Here is a 15,456-nt window from a genome sequence, read left to right as displayed (position 1 = left end):
CTCAGTTTTGAAAGAGCAGCCCCTTATTCTAAGACTATGCCCCCTAGTTCTAGTTTCACCCATCATCGGGAACATCTTCCCCGCATCCACCCGATCCAACCCCTTCACAATCTTATATGTTTCAATAAGGAGAAGTGAAAAAGAAAAGAGGGGCAAAGAGAGGGTATTAGAATAGAATGGCAGCTAACATAAAAGGTAATCCAAAAGTCTTCTATAGACATATAAATAGTAAAAGGCTAGTAAGAGGAACTGTAGGGCTGGTAAGGGACCAAAAAGGAGACCTATGCATGGAGGCAGGGGATATGGCTTTTTTTTAAAAATTTGCTTATAGGATGTGGGCGTCGCTGGCAAGGCCAGCATTTATTGCCCATCCCTAGTTGCCCCTTGAGAAGGTGGTGGTGAGCCGCCGCCTTGAACCGCTGCAGTCCGTGTGGTGAAGGTGCTCCCACAGTGCTGTTAGGGAGGGAGTTCCAGGATTTTGACCCAGCGACGATGAAGGAACGGTCGATATATTTCCAAGTCAGGATGGTGTGTGACTTGGAGGGGAACTTGGAGGTGGTGGTGTTCCCATGCACCTGCTGCCCTTGTCCTTCTAGGTGGAAGAGGCCGCGGGTTTAGGAGGTGCTGCCGAAGAAGCCTTGGCGAGTTGCTGCAGTGCACTAAATGAGTACTTTGCATCTGCCTTCACCAAGAGGATGCTGTCATAGACATAGTGAAGGAGGAGGTAGAGGAGATACTGGATGGGATAAGAATTGATAAAGAAGAGGTTTTAGAAAGGCTGGCTGTACTTAAAGTAGATAAATCACCAGGAGCGGATGGGATGCATCCGGATGCTGAGGGAATTGAGGGCGGAAATCGCGGAGGTACTGGCCATAATCTTGCAATCCTCCTTAGATATGGGGGTGGTGCCAGAGGACCGGAGAATTTCAAATGTTACACGATTGTTCAAAAAAGGGTGTAAAGATAAACCCAGCAACTACAGGCCAGTCAGTAGTGGGGAAGCTTTTAGAAACAGCAATCAGGGACAAAATTCAGCCACTTGGACAGTGCAGCGCTCCCTCAGTACTGCCCCTCCGACAGTGCAGCGCTCCCTCAGTACTGCCCCTCTGACAGTGCAGTGCTCCCTCAGTACTGCCCCTCCGACAGTGCAGCACTCCCTCGGTACTGCCCCTCCGATAGTGCAGCATTCCCTCAGTACTGCCCCTCCGACAGTGCAGCGCTCCCTTATTACTGCCGCGCTCTCTCAGTACTGCCCCTCTGACAGTGCAGCGCTGCCTCAGTACTGCCCCTCCGACAGTGCGGCGCTCCCTCAGTACTGCCCCTCCGACAGTGCAGCACTCCCTCAGTACTGCCCCTCCGACAGTGCGGCGCTCCCTCAGTACTGCCCCTCCGACAGTGCGGCACTCCCTCAGTACTGCCCCTCCGACAGTGCGGCGCTCCCTCAGTACTGCCCCTCCGACAGTGCGGCGCTCCCTCAGTACAGCACTGGAGTGTCAGATGAGATTATGGGCTCAAAATGGAAGTTCTTTCTTTCTTTGGCCACACTGTAATCCAAGATCTCCCCCACACTTGGCTCAGTTCCTGTGATGTCCTTGTAAAGCGTATGGATAACATTTTGAACCAGTACAAATAGTTGTTATGTTTGCTGTTCTAGGAAATCAGTGATGTTCCCAAGAGGTTTTGAGCTATTTCCAAATCTCCCAGGTGCTGACTGGAAGAAATGTTTGAGTAGATCGTATATCACTGAATCATGCAGCACTGAAGGAGGCCATTTGGCTCATCGTGTCTGTGCCGGCTCTTTGAACGAGCTCTTCAGTTAGTCCCACTCCCTGCTCTTTCCCCACAGCTCTGGTAGTTTTCCCTTCCAGTATTTCTCCAATTCCCTTTTGAAAGTTACTGTTGAATCTGCTTCCACCGCCCTTTCAGGCAGCGCATTCCAGATCACAACAACTCACTGCGTAAAAAAATTGTAATCTCCCCCCTTTGCTTTTATCCCAGGTATTAAAGGGACAAGAAGTCAGGTTGGAGAGGAGAACAAACAAGAGGGGAAAAAATTCAGAAACCTGCTGAACGTGGGGGCAACTAGAGTCCACACATGACACTGCAGTAGGGTACTGAGGGAGTGCTGCACTGTCCGCGGTGCCGTCTTTCGGATGAGATGTTAAACTGAGGCCCCGTGCCCTCTCTCAGGTGGGCGTAAAAGATCCCACAGCCACTGTTCGAAGAAGAGCAGGGGGGAGTTCTCCCCGGTGTCCTGGGGCCAATATTTATCCCTCAATGAACATCACTAAAACAGATGATCTGGTCATTGTCACATTGCTGATTGTGGGAGCTTGCTGTGCACAAACTGGCTGCTGCGTTTCCCACATTACAAAAGTGACTACAACACTTCAAAAGTACTTTGTTGGCTGTAAAGTGCTTTGGGACATACGGAGGCCGTGAAAGGCGCTATAGAAATGCAAGCTGTTGTTGGAAATTGGACAAAGGTTTCTCCCAGGTGACCGTGCGGGGGGGTGGGGAGGGCTTGATGCCCTAGGTACTTGCATCATGTCGGAATGAGACAGGACTGCTCAGTGCAAGTACGGTCCACAGTTCTGGTCTCCATATTACAAAAAGGATATAGAGGGACTGGGGAAGGTGCAGAAAAGATTTACGAGGAGGATCCCAGAACGGAGAGGTTATAACTATCAGGAAAGATTGAACAGGCTGGGGCTCTGCTCTCTTGGAAACAGACTGAGGGGTGACCTGATCAAGTCTGTAAAATTATGAAAGGGTTCGATAGGGTAGACAGAGAAGATGTTTCCACTTGTGGGAGAGACCAGAATTAGAGGACATAAATAGAAGATGGTCACTAATAAATCCAATAAGGAATTCAGGAAAAACTTCTTTCCCCAGAGAGTGGTGAGAATGTGGAACTCGCTACCACAGGGAGTGGTTGAGGCGAATAGTATCGATGTGTTTATCCAGCTTCCCCTTGAATGCATGAGGGAGAAAAGAATAGGTTATGATAGTGTGAAATGAAGAGGGGTGGGAGGAGGCTCGTGTGGAAAATTAACACCAGAATGGTCCAGTTGTGCCAAATGGCCGGTTTCTGTGCTGTACACTCGAGGTTGGTCTTTTCCTGACCCTTTGCCACAGTGAATAATGTGTGTGTCGAATGGATTTCTCAGACTGGAGCCCTAGAGAAGACGGCAACTCACCTGGTCACCAGACCTCTCTGTACACCGGGGAAAGGCAAACATTCACAGCTGAAGTGATTGTATCCGACACAGTGGCTCTGCTAACAGTTCCACAGAGCGCGGGTCAATCATGTTGTCAGAATATAGTCATCAGATCTAGTCGCTCCAGTAATCAGGGTGAATGTAAGCACTGTAGACTGACTGATGGTCTCGCTACAAGCTACAGCACACTGCTTTGCTGAATGATTCATCATAACTAAATGCCATACAATTTTGTGCATTTCAAATTGAAGGTCATTAGTTCTCAGTCACAGTAATGAAAGAAACAAGCAAATCCTTTGGTCGATGGAGATGATATATCAACTTTCAATCTATTTGACTTTTGCTTTTTTTTTTTTAAAGCATCCAGCATGAAGACCCTCGCCTCGTGCTCTCCCTCACTGGTGGGCCAGTTCGGTCACAGAAACTTTCTGGAGCAGTTCCATGGAAATAAAAAGCCAGGTGAAACATTGCCGAATGGCTTCAGTGCAGGCTGGGGCTCGGGGTCTGACGGAAAGAAAAAGGGCTCGCATTTCCACAACAACCTCAGGACATCCCAAAGCACTTTACAGCCAATGAAATGCTTTTGAAGTGGAATCACTGTGGTAACGGAAACGCAGCCAATTTGCGCAGAGTAAGAGCCCACAAGCAGCAATGAGATAAATAACTGGATAATTTGTTTAGTGATGTTGATGGAGGGATAAATATTGGCCAGGACACCGGGGAGAACTCCCCTGCGCTTCTTTGAAATAGTGCCATGGGATCTTTTACATCCACCCGAGAGGGCGGACGGTTTAACGTCTCATCAGAAAGGCTGCCCCTCCGACAGTGCGGCGCTCCCTCAGTACTGCCCCTCCGACAGTGCGGCGCTCCCTCAGTACTGCCTCTCCGACAGTGCGGCGCTCCCTCAGTACTGCCCCTCCGACAGTGCGGCGCTCCCTCAGTACTGCCCCTCCGACAGTGCGGCGCTCCCTCAGTACTGCCCCTCCGACAGTGCGGCGCTCCCTCAGTACTGCCCCTCCGACAGTGCGGCACTCCCTCAGTACTGCCCCTCCAACAGTGCGGCGCTCCCTCAGTACTGCCCCTCCGACAGTGCGGCGCTCCCTCAGTACTGCCTCTCCGACAGTGCAGCGCTCCCTCAGTACTGCACTGGGAGTGTCAGCCTAGATTTCTGCTCAAGTCTCTGAAGTGGGACTTCACGGTGTGATTTCGCCGACCGAGGTGGGTCCAGGGCAGCCGGGGTGCGACCTCACTGCTGGCTCCAGCTCACTCTGTGAAAAGAATTTTACACTGATTGGGCTTCTTAAGCCCATCCAGCACATTTGCTGGCCAATTGAAGGAAGCGGGTCTGATGACATCACTTGACGTGTCATCAGCCGGTTTCCTTAAAGGGACCATGCACAAATGGATTTTGACAGTTGTGCTGCCAGTGTTTTACAGCACTGAGGTGCTGCAAGCACTGCACAAAGGTGCACGGCTGCACCCAGGCTCTCCCATGACGCCCTCCATATGCTTATAAGGACACAAGCAGAGATGTCATCAGGAGGACCGGGCTGCAGCGGTGCATACCTTTCAATGATCTCAGTAGATCACAAAACGTTACTGCAAAGCCCCACACAACCTCATCCTGCGGTGCCTCTCATCACATCCCCATCACTCTGCCTTCCCTACCCGACTCCTGCACATCCTTACACCCACTTACCTTGCACCTCCACCCATCCCTCTCTATCTACATTATCACTTCCCCATCTCACTAGCCACCCCTCACACTCACCCTCATCCTAGACCAATCATACCAACTAACAGCACACAAGGGTAGGCAATTGTGTGTTTTAGCCAATGTTCATGTGAAGTTTCTGGTAATGTGCTGTCAAACATTGAAACCTTTATTTTCAACACTTTGCATTCTTGGACAGATTTGTGTGGACCTTTGGAAGTGTCTTAGTGAGTTGCAGTGAATGGCGAGACAGAATGGTACCCCCCGCAATGGTGATGTGAAAGGAATGGCTTGGACATTGTACAGATGCTTTATGGTGATGGTGTGGGGAGGTGCCAACCTGGCGCATCAGGTGGCAGCCAGGGTGTACAACGCCAAGTGAAGTAAATCTGGCCATGGTGAAGCCATCCCTGGTGTCCCTGGCAGCAATGTGCTCGGGCCCTGTGTCCTGTGTAGTACCAGCTGATTGCGGAGAAGGTTGGTGTTGTTGTTGGTGCTGGTGTGCCCGGTGATGCTGGTGTTGGGGCTGATCGTGTTGGGATTCTGAGGACCAAGATGAGATATTTTCAAGGGCACCAATGCTGATGGAATAGATGGCAGGTGAGGTTGAGATGACAGAAGCGATCTGTCAATGGTGAGAGAGGTTGTTCCAATGAGGTGACACTGGATAGAGAGATTACTCCAAACACTTGCAAGCTGCAGAAAGCTCAATCTGTCTTCCAAATGCAGTAAACAACAGTTTCTAACCTTGGAAAGTGAAGACCTATGAAATGGGAGCTTTTATAGACCATTTGCAGCTGTTAAGTTAGTAAATCATCCCAAACTGACACAACTCCCGACCTCCTTACCTGACGTGATCCCCGAACAGTGGGGAAACCGTTGGCGAACTCTAAAAATCTAAAGGTAGCATAAAATATTAGTTAATTGCCTCTTAATAATCTCTCTAATGATCTAAATTGCCTCCCCCGCCGCTTGGTGTCGGGTCTGTTCAGCGATGACAGACCCGCCACCTGGGAGACTAGCGTGGAGGCAGCTTGACAGCGGGTTCCCTACCCGGTCAAAAAATAAATTCGCAGCCGACCCACCTCCAAACACGCCCCCTGACCACCCTAAAAACTCCTCCCTATGTGTCAGCCGTGGCTCAGTGGGCAGCACCCTCGCCTCCGAGTCAGAAATCCCACTCCAGAGATTTGAGAACATAAATCTAGGCTAACACTCCAGTGCGGTACTGAGGGAGCGCCGCGCTGTCGGAGGGGCGGTGCGGAGGGAGCGCCGCGCTGTCGGAGGGGCGGTGCGGAGGGAGCGCCGCGCTGTCGGAGGGGCGGTGCGGAGGGAGCGCCGCGCTGTCGGAGGGGCGGTGCGGAGGGAGCGCCGCGCTGTCGGAGGGGCGGTGCTGAGGGAGCGCCGCGCTGTCGGAGGGGCGGTGCTGAGGGAGCGCCGCGCTGTCGGAGGGGCGGTGCTGAGGGAGCGCCGCGCTGTCGGAGGGGCGGTGCTGAGGGAGCGCCGCGCTGTCGGAGGGGCGGTGCTGAGGGAGCGCCGCGCTGTCGGAGGGGCGGTGCTGAGGGAGCGCCGCGCTGCCGGAGGGGCGGTGCTGAGGGAGCGCCGGGGCAGTACTGAGGGAGCGCCGCACTGCCGGAGGGGCAGTACTGAGGGAGCGCCGGGGCAGTACTGAGGGAGCGCCGCACTGCCAGTTGGATGTGACGTTAAACCTATGCTCTCTCAGGTGACTGTAAAAGATCCCATGGCACTATTTGGAAGAAGAGCAGGAGCGTATACCCCAGTGTTCCAGCCAATATTTATCCCTCAATCAACATTATTAAAACAGATCATCACATTGCTGTTTGTGGGAGCTTGCTGTGCGCAAATTGACTGCTGCGTTTCTTCACAAAAGTACTTCCGTGGCTGTAAAGTGCTTTGTGACTTCCGGAGGTCATGAAAGGTGTGGTGAAATGCAAGCCCTTTCTCTTTATTTCTTCTTTGAACCCACGGCCTTCTGATTTGGCGGCGAGAGTGCTACCCACTGAACCACGAGTGACACCTTACTAGGCAAGCGAGCAACGTGCTTCGGCACTTCTGGTTAGATCCCCACCCCAGGGCCTTCTCACTTGGTGCAGGTCGTGCTAAATACGATCAGTTTCCCCCCTCCAACCTAGGTGCAATAATTGACCTCTTAGCCTGGCAGAAAGCAGAATGTGTCACAGATTTGCTCGGCCGGCTCAACAACTTGCATTTATATAGCGCCTTTAACATAGAAAAACGTCCCAGGAGTAATCAAAAGAAAATAGGCCAGAGAAGGAGATTAGAAAGAGATGAGTTTTAAGAAGGGTCTTAAAGGAGGTGGAGAGGCAGAGGAGTTAAGGGGAGAATTCTGGAGCGTAGGGCCAAAGCTGTCGTCGGCGCTTTTACTCCCTCCCTCTATTCCTGTGTTCTGCGTGCTACTGCAATGGGTTCCCAACCATCACCTACAAGGCACAAGTCAGGGAGAACCAGTGGATGTGGTGTATTTGGACTTTCAGAAGGCTTTCGATAAGGTCCCACATAAGAGATTAGCGTGTAAAGTTAAGGCACATGGGATTAGGGGTAAGGAACTGACTTGGATAGAGAACTGGTTGGCAGACAGGAAGCAAAGAGTTGGAATAAACAGCTCTTTTTCCGAGTGGCAGGCAGTGACTAGTGGGGTACCGCAGGGATCAGTGCTAGGACCCCAACTATTCACAATATATATAAATGATCTAGACGAGGGAACTAGATGTAATGTCTCCAAGTTTGCAGATGACACAAAGCTGGGTGGGCGTGTGTGCTGTGAGGAGGATGCCGAGAAACTCCAGTACGATTTGGACAGGTTGGGTGATTGGGCAGATGCATGGCAGATGCAGTATAATGTGGATAAATGTGAGGTTATCCACTTTGGTGGCAAAAACAGGAAGGCAGATTATTATCTGAACGGCAATAGATTGGGAGAAGGGGAAGTACAACGAGACCTGGGTGTCCTTGTGCACCAGTCGCTGAAGGCAAGCATGCAGGTGCAGCAGGCGGTTAAGAAGGCAAATGGTATGTTGGCCTTCGTAGTGAGAGGATTCGAGTACAGGAACAAGGATGTCTTGCTGCAGTTGTACAGGGCCTTGGTGAGACCGCACCTTGAGTATTGTGTGCAGTTTTGGTCGCCTTACCTGAGGAAGGATGTTCTTGCCATGGAGGGAGTGCAGTGAAGGTTCACCAGGCTGATACCTGGGATGGCAGGAATGACGTATGAGGAGAGATTGGGTTGATTGGGTTTATACTCGCTGGAGTTTAGAAGAATGAGAGGGGATCTCATTGAAACTTATAAAATTCTGACAGGACTGGACAGACTAGATGCAGGAAGGATGTTCCCGATGGTCAGGGAGTCCAGAACCTGGGGTCACAGTCTAAGGATAAGGGGTAGGCCATTTAGGACAGGGATGAGGAAGAATTTCTTCACCCAGAGAGTGGTGAACCTGTGGAATTCTCTACCACAGAAGGCAGTAGAGGCCAATTCATTAAATATATTCAAGGAGTTGGATATATTTCTTAAGGCTAAAGGGATCAAGGGATATGGGGAGAAAGCAGGGACAGGGTACTGAATTTGGATGATCAGCCATGATCGCATTGAATGGCGGAGCAGGCTCGAGGGGCGGGATGGCCTACTCCTGCTCCTATCTTCTATGTTTCTATGCTACAGACAGGGCTAAGAGATCCACAATCAACGGATCAGATCAAAGCTCTGCAGTCCTGCCACATCCAGTCGTGAATGGTGGTGGACCATTAAACAACTAACGGGAGGAGGAGGCTCCATGAATATCCCCATCCTCAATGATGGTGGAGCCCAGCACGTGAGTGCAAAAGATAAGGCTGAAGCATTTGCAACCATCTTCAAAAGAAGTGCTGCGTGGATGATCCATATCGGCCTCCTCCTGAGGTCCCCACCATCACAGAAGCCAGTCTTCAGCTAATTTGATTTACTCCACGTGATATCAAGAAACGGCTGAGCGCACTGGATACAGCAAAGGCTATGGGCCCCGACAACATCCCGGCTATTGTGCTGAAGACTTGTGCTCCAGAACTAGCCGCGCCTCTAGCCAAGCTGTTCCAGTACAGCTACAACACTGGCATCTATCCGACAACGTGGAAAACTGCCCAGGTATGTCCTGTCCACAAAAAGCAGGACAAATCCAATCCGGCCAAGTACCGCCCTATCAGTCTATTCTCAATTATCAGCAAAGTGATGGAAGGTGTTATCGACAGTGCTATCAAACGGCACTTACTCACCAATAACCTGCTCACTGATGCTCAGTTTGGGTTCCGCCAGGACCACTCGGCTCCCGACCTCATTACAGCCTTGGTCCAAACATGGACAAAGGAGCTGAATTCCAGAGGTGAGGTGAGAGTGACTGCCCTTGACAGAATGTGGCATCAAGGAGCCCTAGTAAAACTGAAGACAGTGGGAATCGGGGGGGGGAAAGCTCTCCACTGGTTGGAGTCACACAAAGGAAGCTGGTTGTGATGGTTGGAGACCAATCATCACAGCCCCAGGACATCGCTGCAGGAGTTCCTCAGGGCAGTGTCCTAGGCCCAATCATCTTCAACTGCTTCATCAATGACCTTCCCTCCATCATAAGGTCAGAAGTGGGATGTTCGTTGATGACTGCACAGTGTTCCGTGCCATTCACAACTCCTCAGATAATGAAGCAGTCCATGTCCGCATGCAACAAGACCTGGACGCGTTCAGGCTTGGGCTGATAAGTGGCAGGTAACATTCGTGCCACAGAAGTGCCAGACAACGACTATCTCCAACAAGCAAGTCTAACCACTACCCCTTGACATTCAATGGCATTACCATTGCCGAATCCCCCACCAACAACATCCTGGGGGTTACCATTGACCAGAAACTGAACTGGACCAGCCACATAAATACTGTGGCAACAAGAGCAGGTCAGAGGCTGGGTATTCTGCGGCGAGTGTCTCACCTCCCGACTCCCCAAAGCCTTTCCACCATCTACAAGGCGCAAGTAAGAAGTGTGATGGAATACTCTCCACTTGCCTGGATGAGTGCAGCTCCAACAACACTCAAGAAGCTCGACACCATCCAGGACAAAGCAGCCCGCTTGATTGGCCCCCCACCCACCACCTTAAACATTCACTCCCTCCACCACCGGCGCACCGTGGCTGCAGTGTGTACCATCTACAAGATGCACTGCAGCAACTCGCCAAGGCTTCTTCGGCAGCACCTCCCAAACCCGCGACCTCTGCCACCTAGAAGGACAAGGGCAGCAGGCGCATGGGAACACCACCACCTCCAAGTTCCCCTCCAAGTCACACACCATCCTGACTTGAAGTATATCGGCCGTTCCTTCATCGTCGCTGGATCAAAATCCTGAAACTCCCTCCCTAACAGCACTGTGGGAGTACCTTCACCACACGGACTGCAGCGGTTCAAGGCGGCTCACCACCACCTTCTCAAGGGCAATTAGGGATGGGCAATAAATGCTGGCCTTGCCAGCGACGCCCACATCCCATGAACGAATAAAAAATAAATAAAAAATAAAAGTGCTGAGAGAGCACAACCCTGTCTGACTCAGAGAGAAAAGACAGATTGAGGATTTCTAATGAAGGGTCCCCACAGTTTTCTGGGGTTAATTTCACAATTCCAGCACGCTCAGTAATTTAAAAAAATAAATCCTATATAATCAAAGAAGCTTTTTCAGCAGGTTCCGACAACAGACTCTACCCTGTGTAAAAATTACATCTGCTACTAGTTATGTTCATAGCACAAGACAGGAACCAAAGAAACATTCAGATTAGTGCCTACTATTAAAACCGCTTAATGAACATTCAGTAACTGTCGCTTTCCTTGCCCAGATTTATTACCCCTTCAATCTTCTCCTTTCCTGAAGGCACTGGCGTTCGCTGGGATTACGGCTTCAAAGACACCAGCGGCTTTCTGATGCTTTGGCCAAGCGCCCATTCTTCCCGTGGGGACATAAAGAGAGTGTATTGTCCGGCTATTCTACAATGGGGGGCATCACAACTGAGCCCAATCCTGTACTCACTGGATGCCTGCCTTGGCTCGGTCGGTAGCACCCTCGCCTCCGAGTCAGAAGGTCGAGGGTTCAAGTCCCACTCCAGAGACTCGAGCACAAAAATCTAGGCTGACACTCCCAGTGCAGTGCTGAGGGAGTGCTGCATTGTTGGAGGAGCTGTCTTTCGGATGAGATGTTAAACCGAGGCCCCGTCTGCTCTCTCGGGTGGGTGTACAAGATCCCACAACTCTCGAAGAGGAGCAGGGGAGTTCTCCCCGGTGTCCTGGGGCCAATATTTATCCCTCAATCAACATCACTAAAAATAGATTATCTGGTCATTATCACATTGCTGTTTGTGGGAGCTTGCTGTGCGCAAATTGGCTGCCATGTTTCCTACATTACAACAGTGACTACACTTCAAAAGGACTTCATTGGCTGTAAAGCGCTTTGGGACGGCCTGAGGTCGCTATATAAATGCAAGTCTTTCTTCACAACTGGCCCAGCTCCCTCGGTTCGAGCGAGCGAGCAGCATCAGTCAGCGTTCCTGAAATTGGTCACTAGCCAGTGCCTGCTGCTGTGGGGAGCACACACGTCTACACTGGGCGAGTAGCACACTGGGCTCACCTGTGATGTTCTCCACAGTCGGAAAGCCCACCGACACGGTGGAGGCTCGCGTACAAAGGATGGCCAACAGGAGCTGCTGGTCACGGAACCAGCGGATTTTTACAGCACAGAATACAACAGAAGATGCTGGAAATACTCAGCAGGTCAGGCAGCATCTGTGGAGAGAGAAACAGAAACAGAGTTAACGTTTCAGGTCGAAGACCCTTCGTCAGAACTGTGAAGGGTCATCGACCTGAAACGTTAGCTCGGTTTCTCTCTCCACGGATGCTGCCTGACCTGCTGAGTATTTCCAGCATTTTCTGTTGTTATTTCAGATTTCCAGCATCCGCAGTATTTTGCTTTTGTATAAGAACAAAAGAATTAGGAGCAGGAGTCGGCCATTCGGCTCCTCGAGCCTGCTCTGCCATTCAGTAAGATCATGGTTGGTCTTCGACCTCAACTCCGCTTTCCCGCCCGATCCCCATATCCCTCGATTCCCCGAGAGTCCAAAAATCTATCGATCTCTGTCTTGAATATACTCAACGACTGAGCCTCCACAGCCCTCTGGGGTAGAGAATTCCAAAGATTCACCACCCTCTGAGTGAAGAAATTTCTCCTCATCTCAGTCCTAAATGGCCGACCCCTTATTCTGAGAATGTGACCCCTGGTTCTGGACTCCCCAGTCAGGGGAAACATCCTCCCTGCATCTACCCTGTCAATCCCTGTAAGAATTTTATATGTTTCAGCGAGATCACCTCTCATTCTTCTAAACTCTAGAGAATATAGGCCTAGTCTACTCAATCTCTCCTCATAGGACAATCCCCCCATCCCAGGAATCATCCCAGAAACAGGCCATTCGGCCCAACTGGTCTGTGCCCATGCTGCACACGAGCCTCCTCCCACCCTACTTCATCTCACCCTATCAACATATCCTCTATTCCTTTAGGAACATGGGACCAGGAGGCTATTCAGCCCCTCAAGCCTGTTCCGCCTCTTCATCTGTACCTTAACTCCATCCAACTCACCTTGGCTTCATATCCTTTTATACCCTTGTCTAGCAAAACTCTACTGATTACAGATTTAAAATTATTAATTGAGCCCCAGCATTGACTGCTTTTTGTAGGCGAGAGTTCCCCACTTCTACCGCCCATTGCATGAAGAAGTGTTTCCCAACCGCTCCCATATTTTTTATTTGTTCCTGGGATGTGGGCGTCACTGGCGAGGCCGGCATTTATTGCCCATCCCAAGTTGCCCCCGAGAAGGTGGTGGTGAGCCGCCTTGCTAGGCCATCATTGCTGGGGGGTCTGGAGTCACATAGGCCAGACCGGGTAAGGACGGCAGATTTCCTTCCCTAAAGGACATTAGTGAACCAGATGGGTTTTTACAACAATCCGATAGTATCATGGTCACCGTTACTGATAGTAGCTTTTCATTCCAGATTTATTTAATTGAATTTAAATTCCCCAGCTGCCGTGGTGGGGTTTGAACTCACGTCTCCGGATCATTAGTCCAGGCCTCTGGATTATTAGGGGGAGGGATTGAATGACGCCCCCTTTGGGGCGCGAACTTCGCCACGCTACTTTTAGCGCCCCAGAAAAACTAGCGCCACCGCAGTCGAAATTGAGTGGTAGCACCACAAGAGGGAGGCGGGGTGCTACTGGAAGCGCCCCGCCTCCCTCGGGGGGCGCTGCGAGGGAATATTGCGGCACGACGGGCCACGATACTGCAGGCCTTCCTCCTCTTCTTAAAGGGGAGGGGCCTTGCGCAGCGTGACCCGGGGCCCAGCTGGCACTCCGTGGGGGGGGGCGGTTCAGGAGGCCAGGGACGGGAGTGGAGGCAGGTCGTGGCAGGCGGCCAGCAACAAAAATGGCCACCCGGCACCTCGCCATTAAATAGCGCCGCCCCGGCCACAAGTTGGCCCCCCGACCCCGTCAGACATAGCGTCCGGCGGCAAGTCAGGGGGCGCTACCGAAGATCGCGGACGGGGCGCTGCGCACAGTGATGACATCATCGACGGCGGCACAACGCCGCGGGGCGCTAATGGTTAGCACCGCTGCTAACCTCCTACTGAACTTCGCGGGAGGCGTTGGCGGCTAACGTAGGGCGCTAACGGGAGGCGCAAAGCAACCAAATTTTTCCCCCTTAGTCTAGTAACATAACCGCGATGCTACCATACCCCTACCTCGTGCTTATGTAGCTTCTCCTTAAATGCATCCCTGCTAGTCGCCTCAAACACTGCGTGTGGTAGCGAGTTCCACATTCTCTCTGGAGTTTAGAAGAATGAGAGGTGATCTCATTGAAACATAGAAGATAGGAGCAGGAGTCGGCCATTCGGCCCCTCGAGCCTGCTCCGCCATTCAATGAGATCATGGCTGATCATCCAAATTCAGTACCCTGTCCCTGCCTTCTCCCCATATCCCTTTAGCCTTAAGAAATATATCCAACTCCTTCTTGAATATATTTAATGAATTGGCCTCCACTGCCGTGGTAGAGAATTCCACAGGTTCACCACTCTCTGGATGAAGAAATTCCTCCTCACCTCTGTCCTAAATGGCTTACCCCTTATCCTTAGACTGTGACCCCTGGTTCTGGACTCCCCCGACATCGGGAACATGCTTCCTGCATCTAGTCTGTCTAATCCTGTCAGAATGTTATGTTTCAATGAGATCCCCTCTCATTCTTCTAAACTCCAGCAAATATAAGCCCATTCGACCCAATCTCTCCTCATACGTCATTCCTGCCATCCCAGGTATCAGCCTGGTGAATCTTCGCTGCACTCCTTCCATGGCAAGATCATCCTTCCTCAGATAAGGCGACCAAAACTGCACACAATACTCAAGGTGTGGTCTCACCAAGGCCCTGTACAACTGCAGCAAGACATCCTTGTTCCTGTACTCGAATCCTCTCGCTATGAAGGCCAACATGCCATTTGCCTTCTTAACCGCCTGCTGCACCTGCATGCTTACCTTCAGCGACTGGTGCACAAGGACACCCAGGTCTCGTTGCACTTCCCCTTCTCCCAATCTATTGCCATTCAGATAATAATCTGCCTTCCTGTTTTTGACACCAAAGTGGATAACCTTGCATTTATCCACGGTATATTGCATCTGCCATACTTCTGCCCAATCACCCAACCTGTCCAAATCATCCTGGAGTTTCTCTGCATCCTCCTCACAGCACACACGCCCACCCAGCTTTGTGTCGTCTGCAAACTTGGAGATATTACATCTAGTTCCCTCGTTCAGATCATTAATATATATTGTGAACAGCTGGGGTCCAAGGACCGATTCCTACGGTACCCCACTAGTCACTGCCTGCCACTCGGAAAAACACCCGTTTATTCCAACATACAAGATTCTGAGGGGGATTGACAGGGTAGATGCTGAGAGGTTGTTTCCCCTGGCTGGAGAGTCTAGAACTAGGGGGCATAGTCTCAGGATAAGGGGTCGGCCATTTAAGACGGAGATGAGGAGGAATTTCTTTACTCAGAGGGTTGTGAATCTTTAGAATTCTCTACCACAATGTGGAGGCTGAATTGTTGAGTATATTCAAGACTGAGATCGATAGACTTTTGGACTCTAGGGGAATCAAGGGATATGGGGATCGGGCGGGAAAGTGGATTTGAGGTCGATGATCAGCCATAATCTTATTGAATGGCGGAGCGGGCCCGGGGGGGCCGTGTGGCGGAGCGGGCCCGGGGGGGGACCGTGTGGCGGAGCGGGCTCGAGGGGTCGTGTGGCGGACTCCTGCTCCTAATTCTCATGGTCTTATGTTCTCACCACTCTCTGAGACGCTGTATCCAAGCACGTCAGGTGACTCCGCAGGAGCAAAGGGCGGGGGGACCAACTGGTGAACTGACCGTGTGTTTGTCAATGTGTGG

At 51.3% G+C, this 15,456-nt stretch overlaps 1 protein-coding gene across 1 annotated transcript in view; it reads right to left on the bottom strand.

Moving 5' to 3' along the window:
• The window catches only part of LOC147114486 (chondroitin polymerizing factor 2, non-catalytic subunit-like), a 48,611-nt gene that overhangs the window by 26,892 nt on the left and 6,263 nt on the right, over positions 1-15,456 (bottom strand). The gene's annotated exons all lie outside the window — the stretch shown is intronic.

The sequence above is a fragment of the Somniosus microcephalus genome, chromosome 7 (genome assembly GCF_052327205.1).
Source record: "Somniosus microcephalus isolate GS21.2 chromosome 7, FLI_Smic_1.0, whole genome shotgun sequence".
Taxonomy (NCBI): domain Eukaryota; kingdom Metazoa; phylum Chordata; class Chondrichthyes; order Squaliformes; family Somniosidae; genus Somniosus; species Somniosus microcephalus.
This window is presented reverse-complemented; position numbering and strand designations above follow the sequence as displayed.